This window comes from Stegostoma tigrinum, chromosome 4, assembly GCF_030684315.1.
Source record: "Stegostoma tigrinum isolate sSteTig4 chromosome 4, sSteTig4.hap1, whole genome shotgun sequence".
Lineage (NCBI taxonomy): Eukaryota > Metazoa > Chordata > Chondrichthyes > Orectolobiformes > Stegostomatidae > Stegostoma > Stegostoma tigrinum.
Window position 1 is genome coordinate 21,830,729 of NC_081357.1, and position 13,429 is coordinate 21,844,157.

The following is a 13,429-nucleotide window of genomic DNA, read 5'->3' on the forward strand; positions in this document are numbered from 1 at the left end:
ATTGAAGAACTCTGAAGCATGGAGGGATCTGGGAGATCTGGTACATGAATCAAATGAATGTTAATATGCAGGTGCAGTAAGTTATTCGGACTGCAAATGGAATGTTGTTGTTTATTCCCAGGGGAATAGAAGATAAAATAGTGATGTTTTGCCACAGTGGGCATTGGTGAAATCACATCTTGTATTGTGCACAGTTGAAGTCTCCTTCGTTAAGAGAGAATGAAATTGTTTTAGAAGCAGTGCAGAGGATGTGAGCCTAACTTTATGAAGAAATATTGAACAGGTTGGACCTGTATCCACTGGAGTTTAGACAATTTTTTTTCTGGTGGGAGATGTAACAACTAGGTGACACAGTTGTAAAATAAGATAGTTTCCAATTTAAGAGGAGGATCCTTCTTATTCTCAGAGATTTGTATGGAATTCTCTTCCTTGGAGAGCACAGGGGAGGCAGGGTTCTTGAATATTTTTATGGCAGAAGTAAATAGATTCCTGGCTAACTAGGGATTCCAAAGGATTGGAGCTAAGAAGGAATATGGATTTGAGGTAAAAATCAGATCAGCCATGATGTTACTGATTGACACAGCGTTGTGTTGGAGCTGAACAACCAGTCTATGTTCGGAGTTTACTTGTTTGCATGAAAACAGTGTTCGCCAGGAAACAAATTTGGGATTGGAAACTTATCTCAAGCTCAGGTGTGACACCCAGTTTGCAAAAAGGCCACTACAATTTCAAACAATTGCTAGGTGGTGCATGTATGGAATGAGCTGCCAGAAGGAGTGGTGGGGGCTGGTACAATGACTGCAAAAGGCATCTGGGTGGGTACATGAATAGGAAGGGCTGAGAGGAATATGGGCCAAATGCTGGCAAATGGGACTGGATTAATTTAGGAAATCGAGTCGGCAAGGAGGAGTTGGACCGAAGGATTTGTTTCCATGTTGTACGCCTTCATGACTCTCAGAGGTGTCAGTAGTTAAGGAATGGAATTTGGAGATGGCAACTGAAAAGCAATGGCTTTTGATCCGCAAAGTATTGGAACGGAAGGTCTTTTTAGCGAGTTTTGGAGAAGATTTGTGGCTCAGGTTGAGGTTCTGGATGTGAGTTTGCTCGCTGAGCTGGAAGGTTCGTTTTCAGGCGTTTCGTCACTTTTTTTTAATTCAAAAAATATACTTTATTCAAAATATACTTTATACTTTGTACAAAAAATAAAACATATTTATACACCTACCCAGTCATGCAAGCCGCTTCGGGTTACCCAGGGGGTACATACACCAACTAAAGGAAAAAAACAAACAAAGAAGAAAAAAAACAAAGCAAAGAAAATACCCCGGCAGTCCTCACCCGGCACAGTCCCAGTTGGCCCCCTGACCAGTTGGGGAAGGCGCCAGCTGGGCCCAGGTACCAGATAGGGCCCTTTTTGCTATTCTGGACGAGGGGTTTCATACCGTGGTCTTTCCCCACCGCGCCTTGGCGGCGGCTGCCCCAAGCTTTAGCGCGTCCCTCAGCACGTAGTCCTGGACCTTGGAGTGCGCCAGTCTGCAACATTCGGTCGGGGTCAGTTCTTTCAGCTGGCAGACCAGCAAGTTGCGAGCAGGCCAAAGAGCGTCTTTCACCGCATTGATGGTCCTCCAGGCGCAGTTGATGTTGGTCTTGGTGTGCGTCCCGGGAAACAGCCCGTAGAGCACGGAGTCCCGCATCACGGAGCTGCTCGGGACGAACCTCGACAAATACCACTGCCTCCCCCTCCAAACCTCCTGCGCATAGGCACGCTCCAGAAGGAGGTGATCAACAGTCTCGTCCTCCCTGCAGCCACCTCGAGGGCAGCATGTGGTGGCGCAGAGATTCCGTGCATGCATAAAGGATCTCACTGGCAGAGCCCCTCTCACCGCCAGCCAAGCAATGTCCTTGTGCTTGTTTGAAAGTTCTGGCGATGAGGCATTCTGCTAAACGACTTTGGCAGTCTGCGTGGGGAACCACATGACGGGATCCACCCTCTCCTTTTCCCGAAGGGTCCTGAGGATACTACGTGCTGACCACTGCCTGACGGCCTTGTGGTCAAAGGTGTTTCCCTTCAAAAATTTCTCCACGAAGGACAGGTGGTACGGAACGGTCCAACTACTTGGAGCGTTCCGCGGCAACGAGGCCAGGCCCATCCTTCGCAACACCGGGGACAGGTAGAACCTCAGTAAGTAGTGACACTTGGTGTTTGCGTACTGAGGATCTACGCACAGCTTGATGCAGCCGCACACAAAGGGTAGCTGTCAGGGCGAGGGTAGCGTTCGGTACGCCCTTTCCCCCATTCTCCAGGTCTTTGTACATGGTGTCTCTGCGGACCCGGTCCATCCTCGACCCCCAAATGAAGTGGAAGATGGCCCGGGTGACTGCAGCGGCGCAGGTCCAGGGAATAGGCCAGGCCTGCGCCACATACAACAGTACCGAAAACCCCTCGCACCTGACAACCAGGTTCTTACCCGCGATGGAGAGGGACCGGAGCGTCCACCTGCCCAGCTTCTGCTTCAAGTTGGTGATACGCTCCTCCCAAGTCTTAGTGCACGCCCCAGCTCCACCAAACCAAACACCCAGCACCTTCAGGTAGTCTGTCCTGACGGTGAAGGGGATGAAGGAGCAGTTGTCCCAGTTCCCGAAGAACATGACCTCGCTCTTACCCCGATTGACTTTGGCACCCGAGGCCAGTTCAAACTGGCCGCAGATGTACAATAGTCTACTCATCGACCGACGATCGGTCGTTGCAGAAGACGGCAACATCGTCCATGTACAGGGAGGTCTTGACCTGAAGGCGTCCGCTGCCTGGGATAGTCACCCCCTTCAGGCTCACATCCTTCCTGATGGATGCGGCGAAGGGCTTCTCACAGCACACGAACAAGGCAGGAAAGAGCGGGCAGCCCTGCCTGACTCCAGATCTGACAGGAAAACTGTCCGATTCCCACCCGTTGATCGAGACTGCGCTAACGATGTTGGCGTAGAGCAGCCGGATCCAATTGCAGATGCCCTCCCCGAACCCCAATTTGGAGAGGACGTCCCTCATGTAAGCATGAAAGACCCTGTTGAAGGCCTTCTCCTGGTCCAGGCTGACGAGGCAGGTGTCCACGCGCCTGTCCTGTACGTAGGCGATTGTATCCCTGATGAGCGCGAGGCTCTCTGCGATCTTCCTGCCCGGCACAGCACAGGTTTGGTCAGGATGAATCACCGACTCCAGGACAGAACTGACTCGGTTGCTATGACCTTGGCCAGGATTTTGTAGTCCACGTTCAATAGTGAAATGGGACGCCAATTCTTAATTTCTTCCTTCTCCCCCTTCCTCTTGTAAATGAGGGTGATGATGCCCTTCCTCATGGACTTGCACATTTCCCCTGACCGAAGCGCACTATCGTACACCTCCAGCAGGTCCTGGCCGACCAGGTCCCACAGAGCGGAATACAGCTCGACCGGTAAGCCGTCGCTCCCGGGAGTCTTATTCCTCTCCAAGGACTTGAGGGCTCTGGTCAGCTCGTCCAGGGATATTGGCTGGTCCAGCCACTCCCTCGTGCCGTCGTCTAAGACCTCTGTAATAGACGACAGGAACGACTTGGAAGCCGTGCTGTCTGTGGGCTTTGTGTCGTACAGTCCGGCATAGAAGGATCTGCTGATCCTCAAAATGTCGGGCAGAGACGACGTCACTGAGCCGTCATCCTCCTTCAGCCGGCTAAGCACAGAGCTCTCTTTGTGCACCTCCTGAAAGAAGAAACGCGAGCACGTCTCGTCCTGCCCCACGGAGCGGACCCTGGACCGGAAGATTATCCTGGAGGCCTCCGCGGCGAAGAGCGAGGCTTGCTGGCCCCTCACCTCGCGGAGGTCCTCCGTGACATTGACCCCCATCAACTGCAGAAGGAGCAGGTTCTGCACCCTTTTCTGGAGTTGCTACAGCTTTCCCCGCCTCTCTCTCGCCTTCCGGACACCCTTGAGGACAAAGAACCTCTTGATGTTCTCCTTCACCGTCTCCCACCAGTCGCCCGGAGACTCAAAGAGGGGTTTCACGGTTCTCCAACCGGCGTACTCCCTCTTAAGCTCCTTGATGTTCTCTGGGGTCAACAGAGTCGTGTTGAGCTTCCACGTCCCCTTGCCGGCCAGCTGGTCGTCCTGTAAGTGACAGTCGGCCAGCAGGAGGCAGTGGTCAGAGAAGAACACCAGCTCGACGCCGGTGGACCTGACCGAGAACACCCGTGACACAAACAGGAAGTTAATCCTTGAGCGAATAGACCCGTCTGGCCGCGACCAGGTGTACCTCCGCTGCGCTCCGTCTGCAGGGGTGCTGAAGACATCGAGCGGCTTGGCGTCCTTCACCGTGCCCATCAGGAATCTGGACGTGACGTCCAGTTGACTCCCCCCACCCGCTGTCCCCACGCCGGATCTTCCATCTGCATCGATAGTGCAGTTGAAGTCTCTGCCCAGGATGACCGGCCTGGACGTAGCCAGCAGGGGTGGAAGCCGCTGCAGGACGGCCAACGGCTCACTCCGTACTGCTGGGGCGTACACGTTGATCAGCCTCAGGGGAGCATTCCTGTAGGTGACGTCAGCCACTAGGAGGCAACCCCGACCACCTCCTGAACTTGAGAGATGGTGAAGTCGCGCCCCCGCAGCAGAATAGCCAGGCCCGAGGAGCAACAGTCGTTACCCCCCGACCAGATCGAAGGCCCACAGGTCCAGGCGTTGGACCATTTCCCGTACCTGCCAAGGTGTGGTATCCCGCACTCCTGCAGAAACAGGAGGTCCGCCTTGATGGTGGTCAGGTAGGCCAACGTGGACACACATCTTGCGGTTGACTTGACACTGCGCACATTAATGCTTGCAATTTGTACCCCCATTGTGGGCAGTGACCGCAGTACCCTCCCCAAGTCCCAGGTCCAGCCCCTCCATCAGTCCCTTCATGTCCATTGCCCGGGCCACCTGCTGGATGCTCTCCGGGCTGAGGAAACCGTCTGTGCTGCCTTCCGGGTGGCATCCCCCCATCGGGGGTACGGAGGCAGGAGGTTCCGGCTCTGGGTCAGGCTGGGGACGTGCTGTTTCCTCCTTCCCGCCTGTTTGTTCCGGGGGGCCCTCCAGTGCCCCAGCGGCACTCGACCGGGTGTCAGAGGGAGCCTCAGGATGCCTCCCGTCACCTGGAAGTGGGGTGCTGCTTTTCTTCTCCCTCGAGATCTTTAACTTCTGCTTCGGGCCGGCCCTCTCCGAATCCCCCTTGTCAGAGGAGCTCTTATAGCCCCTCCTGTAGCTGCCTCTTCCCGCCTGATGGTTGCGGTTCCTGGGCCTGTCGATGCACCTTCCTCCTCGCTTTCCGGACCGTGGTCCACTCCCCTGGGTCACCTGTTGCCGCCTCCATCGACTCCGGGTTGTTGGGGGGCAGGGAGCAGAGCCTGCAGGGGTGCTTTGCTGGCCTCGGGCCCATCCTGCGGGGCTGGACCCTCCTGCACGACCTGGCCCTCCTGCACATTAGTGGGGTCCTTGCTGGGTCCTGGTGCCTTCCTCTCCTCTGGGGGGGCTGGCCCCGCATTGCCCCTGCCGGCGACCTGGGCATAGGTGGTCCCCCGCTGCGGGCATGCCCTATAGAGGGGCCCGCTTCCCCGCAAAGGTTGCAGCATTTCTCTTGTGGGCAATCCTTTGCAAGTTGTCCCTCCTCCCTGCAGATGGTGGCTTTGCAGTCAGCCGCCATGTGACCTGACCTACCACAGGCATGGCAGACATTAGGTTGCCCTGCATAGGTCAGGTAGCCCTTGCTCCCGCCGATTGCGAAGCTGGACGGTGGGTGTACGACGTTCCCGTCCGTGCCCATCCTCAGCGTCACCTTGACCTGCCTCTTACTGGTCCAGATGCCAAAGGGGTCCATGATGTCAGTTAGGTCCCCTTCCACCTTCACGTACCTTCCAAGGAAGGTCAGGACATCAACTGCTGGCACATGCGGGTTGTACATGTGTACAGTCACCATACGGCTCCTCTGCACCAGCATCATGAACAGCGGGACAGCGGTCAATACAGAGAAGGGGCCCTCATCTCCTTTCTCCTTGAAAACCTCCAGGAAGCGCTCGCAAAGCTTGGCACTCCTGAAGGTCACATCGTAAAAACCTCCTCCAGGGAAATCCTGCAGGCAGTAAATGTCCACAGCAGCGAACCCACAACAGTCCAACAGGACCCTCTTCACGAAGAAGGTGCGGTCCACAGGTGCACCTTCATCCACCTTGTTTACGGAAACACGGATGGTGTTCCGGACCCCCTGACCTGGGGCACGAGCACTTGCCGCAGCCATCGTTGCAGGTTGGCTGCTCCCCTGAACCAGCGTTAGGCTGAAGCCAGCATTAAGATCCACTGGTTGCAAGGGTGTACAGCCAACCCGACGTCCTCCTTTCACCTCCAAGACAGCACTCTCCTCCTCTCGGTCCACAAGAGAGTGGGTCTTTATTTTGTTCCAGATGTAAGCTGGTTCACTGAGCTTGAAGGTTTTTTCCCAGATGTTTCGTTACCTTTTTTTTTATTTGAAAAAATATACTTTATTCATAGAATGTACAAAAAATAAAACATTTATACACCTACCCAGTCATGCAAGCCACTCCGGGTTACCTGGGGGTACGTACACCAACTAAAGGGAAAAAAAAACAAAACAGAGAAAAAAGAAACCAAGCAAAGAAACTGCCCCGGCAGTCGTCACCCCGCACAGTCCCAGTTTGCCCCCTGACCAGTTGGGGAAGGCGCCAGCTGGGCCCAGTTACCAGATAGGATTCTTTTCCCTTTTCTGGACGAGGGGGCTCATACGGTGGTCTTTCCCCACCGCGCCTTGGCGGCGGCTGCCCCAAGCTTTAGCGCGTCCCTCAGCACGTAGCCCTGGACCTTGGAGTGCGCCAGTCTGCAACACTCGGTCGGGGTCAGTTCTTTCAGCTGGCAGACCAGCAAGTTGCGGGCAGACCAAAGAGTGTCTTTCACCGCATTGATGGTCCTCCAGGCGCAGTTGATGTTGGTCTCGGTGTGCGTCCCCGGAAACAGCCCGTAGAGCACGGAGTCCCGCGTCACGGAGCTGCTCGGGACGAACCTCGACAAATACCACTGCATCCCCCTCCAGACCTCCTGCGCATAGGCACACTCCAGAAGGAGGTGATCGACAGTCTCGTCCCCCCCGCAGCCACCTCGAGGGCAGCGTGCGGTGGTGCAGAGATTCCGGGCATGCATAAAGGATCTCACTGGCAGAGCCCCTCTCACCGCCAGCCAAGCAATGTCCTTGTGCTTGTTTGAAAGTTCTGGCGATGAGGCATTCTGCCAAACGACTTTGGCAGTCTGCGTGGGGAACCACACGACGGGATCCACCCTCTCCTTTTCCCGAAGGGTCCTGAGGATACTACGTGCTGACCACTGCCTGACGGCCTTGTGGTCAAAGGTGTTTCCTTTCAAAAATTTCTCCACGAAGGACAGGTGGTACGGAACGGTCCAACTACTCGGAGCGTTCCGCGGCAACGAGGCCAGGCCCATCCTTCGCAACACCGGGGACAGGTAGAACCTCAGTAAGTAGTGACACTTGGTGTTTGCGTACTGAGGATCTACGCACAGCTTGATGCAGCCACACACAAAGGTAGCCGTCAGGGTGAGGGTGGCGTTCGGTACGCCCTTTCCCCCATTTCCCAGGTCTTTGTACATGGTATCTCTGCGGACCCGGTCCATCCTCGACCCCCAAATGAAGTGGAAGATGGCCCGGGTGACCGCAGCGGCGCAGGTCCAGGTAATAGGCCAGGCCTGCGCCACATACAACAGTACCGAAAGCCCCTCGCACCTGACAACCAGGTTCTTACCCGCGATGGAGAGGGACCGGAGCGTCCACCTGCCCAGCTTCTGCTTAAATTTGGAGATACGCTCCTCCCAAGTCTTAGTGCATGCCCCAGCTCCACCAAACCAAACACCCAGCACCTTCAGGTAGTCTGTCCTGACGGTGAAGGGGATGAAGGAGCGGTCGTCCCAGTTCCCGAAGAACATGACCTCGCTCTTACCCCTATTGACTTTGGCACCCGAGGCCAGTTCAAACTGGCCGCAGATGTCCAACAGCCTACTCACCGACCGACGATCGGTGCAGAAGACGGCGACATCATCCATGTACAGGGAGGTCTTGACCTGAAGGCCTCCACTGCCTGGGATAGTCACGCCCTTCAGACTCACGTCCTTCCTGATGGAGGCGGCGAAGGGCTCCACACAGCACACGAACAAGGCAGGAGAGAGCGGGCAGCCCTGCCTGACTCCAGATCTAACAGGAAAACTGTCTGATTCCCACCCGTTGATCGAGACTGCGCTAACGATGTTGGCGTAGAGCAGCCGGATCCAATTGCAGATGCCCTCCCCGAACCCCAATTTGGAGAGGACGTCCCTCATGTAAGCATGAGAGACCCTGTCGAAGGCCTTCTCCTGGTCCAGGCTGACGAGGCAGGTGTCCACCCGCCTGTCCTGTACGTAGGCGATCGTATCCCTGATGAGCGCGAGGCTCTCAGCGATCTTCCTGCCCGGCACAGCACAGGTTTGGTCAGGGTGAATCACCGACTCCAGGACAGACCTGACCCGGTTGGCAATGACCTTGGCCAGGATTTTGTAGTCCACGTTCAAAAGTGAAATGGGACGCCAATTCTTAATTTCTTCCCTCTCCCCCTTCCTCTTGTAAATGAGGGTGATGATGCCCTTCCTCATGGACTTGCACATTTCCCCTGCCCGAAGTGCACTATCGTACACCTCCAGCAGGTCCTGGCCGACCAGGCCCCACAGAGCAGAATACAGCTCGACTGGTAAGCCATCGCTTCCGGGAGTCCTATTCCTCTGCAAGGACATGAGGGCTCTGGTCAGCTCGTCCAGGGATATCGGCCGGTCCAGCCACTCCCTCGTGCCGTCGTCTAAGACCTCCGTGATAGACGACAGGAACGACTCGCAGGCCGTGCTGTCCGTGGGCTTCGTGTCGTACAGTCCGGCATAGAAGGATCTGCTGATCCTCAAAACGTCGGGCCGAGACGACGTCACCGAGCCGTCGTCCTCCTTCAGCCGGCTAAGCACAGAGCTCTCTTTGCGCACCTTCTGAAAGAAGAAACGCGAGCACGTCTCGTCCTGCTCCACAGAGCGGACCCTGGACCGGAAGATTATCCTGGAGGCCTCCGCGGCGAAGAGCGAGGCTTGCTGGCCCCTCACCTCGCGGAGGTCCTTCGTGACATCGACCCCCATCAACTGCAGAAGGAGCAGGTTCTGCACCCTTTTCTGGAGTCGCGACAGCTTTCCCCGCCTCTCTCTTGCCTTCTGAACACCCTTGAGGACAAAGAACCTCTTGATGTTCTCCTTCACCGTCTCCCACCAGTCGCCTGGAGACTCAAAGAGGGGTTTCACGGTTCTCCAACCGGTGTACTCCCTCTTAAGCTCCTCGACATTCTCTGGGGTCAACAGAGTCGTGTTGAGCTTCCACGTCCCCTTGCCGGCCGGCTGGTCGTCCTGTAAGTGACAGTCGGCCAACAGGAGGCAGTGGTCAGAGAAGAACACCGGCTCGACACCAGTGGATCTGACCGAGAACGTCCGTGACACAAACAGGAAGTCTATCCTTGAGCGGATAGACCCGTCTGGCCGCGACCAGGTGTACCTCTGCTGCGCTCCGTCTGCAGGGGTGCTGAAGACGTCGAGCAGCTTGGCGTCCTTCACCGTGCCCATCAGGAATCTGGACGTGACGTCCAGTTGACTCCCCCCACCCGCTGTCCCCACGCCGGATCTTCCATCTGCATCAATGATGCAGTTGAAGTCTCCGCCTAGGATGACCGGCCTGGACGTAGCCAGCAGGGGTGGAAGCCGCTGCAGGACGTCCAACCGCTCACTCCGTACCACTGGGGCGTACACGTTGATCAGCCTCAGGGGAGCGTTCCTGTAGGTGATGTCAGCCACTAGGAGGCGCCCCCCCACCACCTCCTGAACTTGAGAGATGGTGAAGTTGTGCTCCCGCAGCAGAATAGCCAGGCCCGAGGAGCGACAGTCGTTACCCCCCGACCAGATCGAAGGCCCACAGGTCCAGGCGCCGGACCATTTCCCGTACCTGCCGAGGTGCGGTATCCCGCACTCCTGCAGAAACAGGAGGTCCGCCTTGATGGTGGTCAGGTAGGCCAACGTGGACACACATCTCGCGGTTGACTTGACGCTGCGCACATTAATGCTCGCAACTCGTACCCCCATTGTGGGCAGTGACCGCAGTACCCTCCCCAAGTCCAAGGTCCAGCCCCTCCATCTGTCCCTTCATGCCCATTGCCCGGGCTAACTGCTGGACGCTCTCTGGGCTCAGGAAACCGTCTGTGCTGCCTTCCGGGTGGCATCCCCCCGTCAGGGGTGCGGAGGCAGGAGGGTCCGGCTCCGGATCAGGCTGGGGACGTGCTGTTTCCTCCTTCCCGCCTGGAAGTTCCGGGGGGCCCTCCAGTGCTCCAGCGGCACTTGACTGGGTGTCGGAGTGAGCCTCAGGACGCCTCCCGTCACCTGGAAGTGGGGTGCTGCTTTCCTTCCCCCTCGAGACCTTTAACTTCTGCTTCGGGTGGGCCCTCTCCGAATCCTCCTCGTCAGAGGAGCTCTTATAGCCCCCCTGTAGCTGTCTCTTCCCTCCTGATTGTTGCGGTTCCTGGGCCCGTCGACGCACCTTCCTCCTCGCTTTCCGGACTGTAGTCCACTCCCCTGGGTCGCCTGTCGCCGCCTCCATTGGCTCCGGGTTGTCGGGGGGGATTGGAGCCTGCAGAGGTGCTTTGCTGGCCTCGGGCCCATCCTGCAGGGCTGGGCCCTCCTGCACAGCCTGGCCCTCCTGCTCATTAGTGGGGTCCTTGCTGGGCCCTGGTGCCTTCCTCTCCTCCGGGGGGGCTGGCCCCGCATTTCCCCTGCCGGCGACCTGGGCGTAGGTGGTACCCCGCCGCGGGCATGCCCTATAGAAGTGGCCCGCTTCCCCGCAAAGGTTGCAGCTTCTCTCTCGTGGGCAATCCTTTGCAAGGTGTCCCTCCTCCCTGCAGTTCCTGCAGATGGTGGCTTTGCAGTCGGCCGCCATGTGACCTGACCTACCACAGGAATGGCAGACTTTAGGTTGCCCTGCATAGGTCAGGCAGCCCTTGCTCCCGCCGATCGCGAAGCTGGACGGTGGGTGTGCGACATTCCCGTCTGCGCCCATCCTCAGCGTCACCTTGACCTGTCTCTTACTCGTCCAGATGCCAAAGGGGTCCACCATGTCAGTTAGGTCCCCTTCTACCTTCACATACCTTCCGAGGAAGGTCAGGACATCAACTGCTGGCACATGCGGGTTGTACATGTGTACAGTCACCATACGGCTCCTCTGTGCTGGCATCACAAACAGTGGGATAGCGGTCAATACAGAGAGGGGGCCCTCACCTCCTTTCTCCTTGAAAACCTCCAGGAAGCGCTCGCAAAGCTTGGCACTCCTGAAGGTCACATCGTAAAAACCCCCTCCGGGGAAATCCTGCAGGCAGTAAATGTCCGCAGCAGCGAACCCACAACAGTCCAACAGGACCCTCTTCACGAAGAAGGTGCGGTCCACAGGTGCACCTTCATCCACCTTCTTTACGGAAACACGGATGGTGTTCTGGACCCCCTGACCTGGGGCACGAGCACTTGCCGCAGCCATCGTTGCAGGTTGGCTGCTCCCCTGAACCAGCGTTAGGCCGAAGCCAGCATTAAGATCCACTGGTTGCAAGGGTGCACAGCCAACCCGACGTCCTCCTTTCACCTCCAAGACAGCGCTCTCCTCCTCTCGGTCCACAAGAGAGTGGGTCTTTATTTTGTTCCAGATGTAAGCTGGTTCACTGAGCTTGAAGGTTTTTTCCCAGATGTTTCGTTACCATTCTAGGTAACATCAACAGTGAGCCTCCAACAAAGCGCTGGTGTTATGTCCCGCTTTCTATTTATCTGGTTAGGTTTCCTTGGGTTGGTGATGTCATTTCCTGCATTGGTGATGTCATTTCCTGTTCTTTTTCTCAGGGGATGTTCGATTGGCTCCAAATCAATGTGTTTGTTGATGGAGTTCCGGTTGGAATGCCATGCTTCTAGGAATTCTCGTGCGTGTCTCTGTTTGGCTTGTCCTAGGATGGATGTGTTGTCCCAATCAAAGTGGTGTCCTTCCTCATCTGTATGTAAGGATACGAGTGATAGTGGGTCATGTTGTTTTGTGGCTAGTTGATGTTCATGTATCCTGGTGGATAGCTTTCTGCCAGTTTGTCCAATGTAGTGTTTGTCACAGTTCTTGCAAGGTATTTTGTAGATGACGTTCGTTTTGCTTGTTGTCTGTATAGGGTCTTTTAAGTTCATTAGCTGTTGTTTTAGTGTGTTGGTGGGTTTGTGGGCTACCCTGATGCCAAGAGGTCCGAGTAGTCTGGCAGTCATTTCGGAAATGTCTTTGATGTAGGGGAGAGTGGTTATGGTTTCTGAGCCCGTTTTGTCTGTTTGTTTGGGTTTGTTGCTGAGAAATCGGTGGACTGTGTTCATAGGGTACCCATTCTTTTTGAATATGCTGTATAGGTGATTTTCCTCTGCTCTGCGTAGTTCCTTTGTGCTGCAGTGTGTGGTGGCTCGTTGGAATAATGTTCTAATGCAGCTTCGTTTGTGGGTGTTGGGATGGTTGCTCCTGTAGTTCAGTATTTGGTCCGTATGTGTTGTTTTCCTGTAGACGCTGGTTTGAAGTTCCCCATTGGCTGTTCGCTCTACTGTGACATCTAGGAATGGCAGTTTGTTGCTGTTTTCCTCCTCTTTTGTGAATGTTATGCCAGTAAAGGGTATTATTGATGGTCTTGAGGGTTTCCTCTAATTTGTTTTGTTTAGTGATGACAAAGGTGTCATCCACATAGCGGACCCAAAGTTTGGGTTGGATGATTGGCAGAGCTGTTTGTTCGAGTCTCTGCATTACTGCCTCTGCTAAGAACCCTGATATCGGAGATCCCATGGGTGTACCGTTGGTTTGTCTGTAGGTTTTGTTATTGAAAGTGAAGTGGGTGAGCAAACTTACATCCAGAAGCTCTTTCTGCTCACTCAATACTGGATGGTGGATAGATAGTTTGATAACTTTGCAACAGTGGATAAGGTGAGAGTGGTGGTGTTGAGGTAAAGTTGGATGTCATTAGCATCAGTGTGTTTTCAGATGACAAGTAAAAGAAGGAGAAGTTCAAATGTCTCAATAGCATCAGGGGATGCATCCTCTCGGTATTTAACTCCTGGCATGAATCTCCAATTCATAGCCTTCACAACCAGTGACCAAAGTGCTCAACTGAATCATGATCAGCATATTCAGGATTTCAGTAAGGCATTTGAAAAGGTTCCACATGGTAGACTGGTTAGCAAGGTTAGATCACATGGAATCCATGGAGAACTAGCCATTCGGATACAGAACTGGCTTGCTGTTAGGAAACGGGGTGCT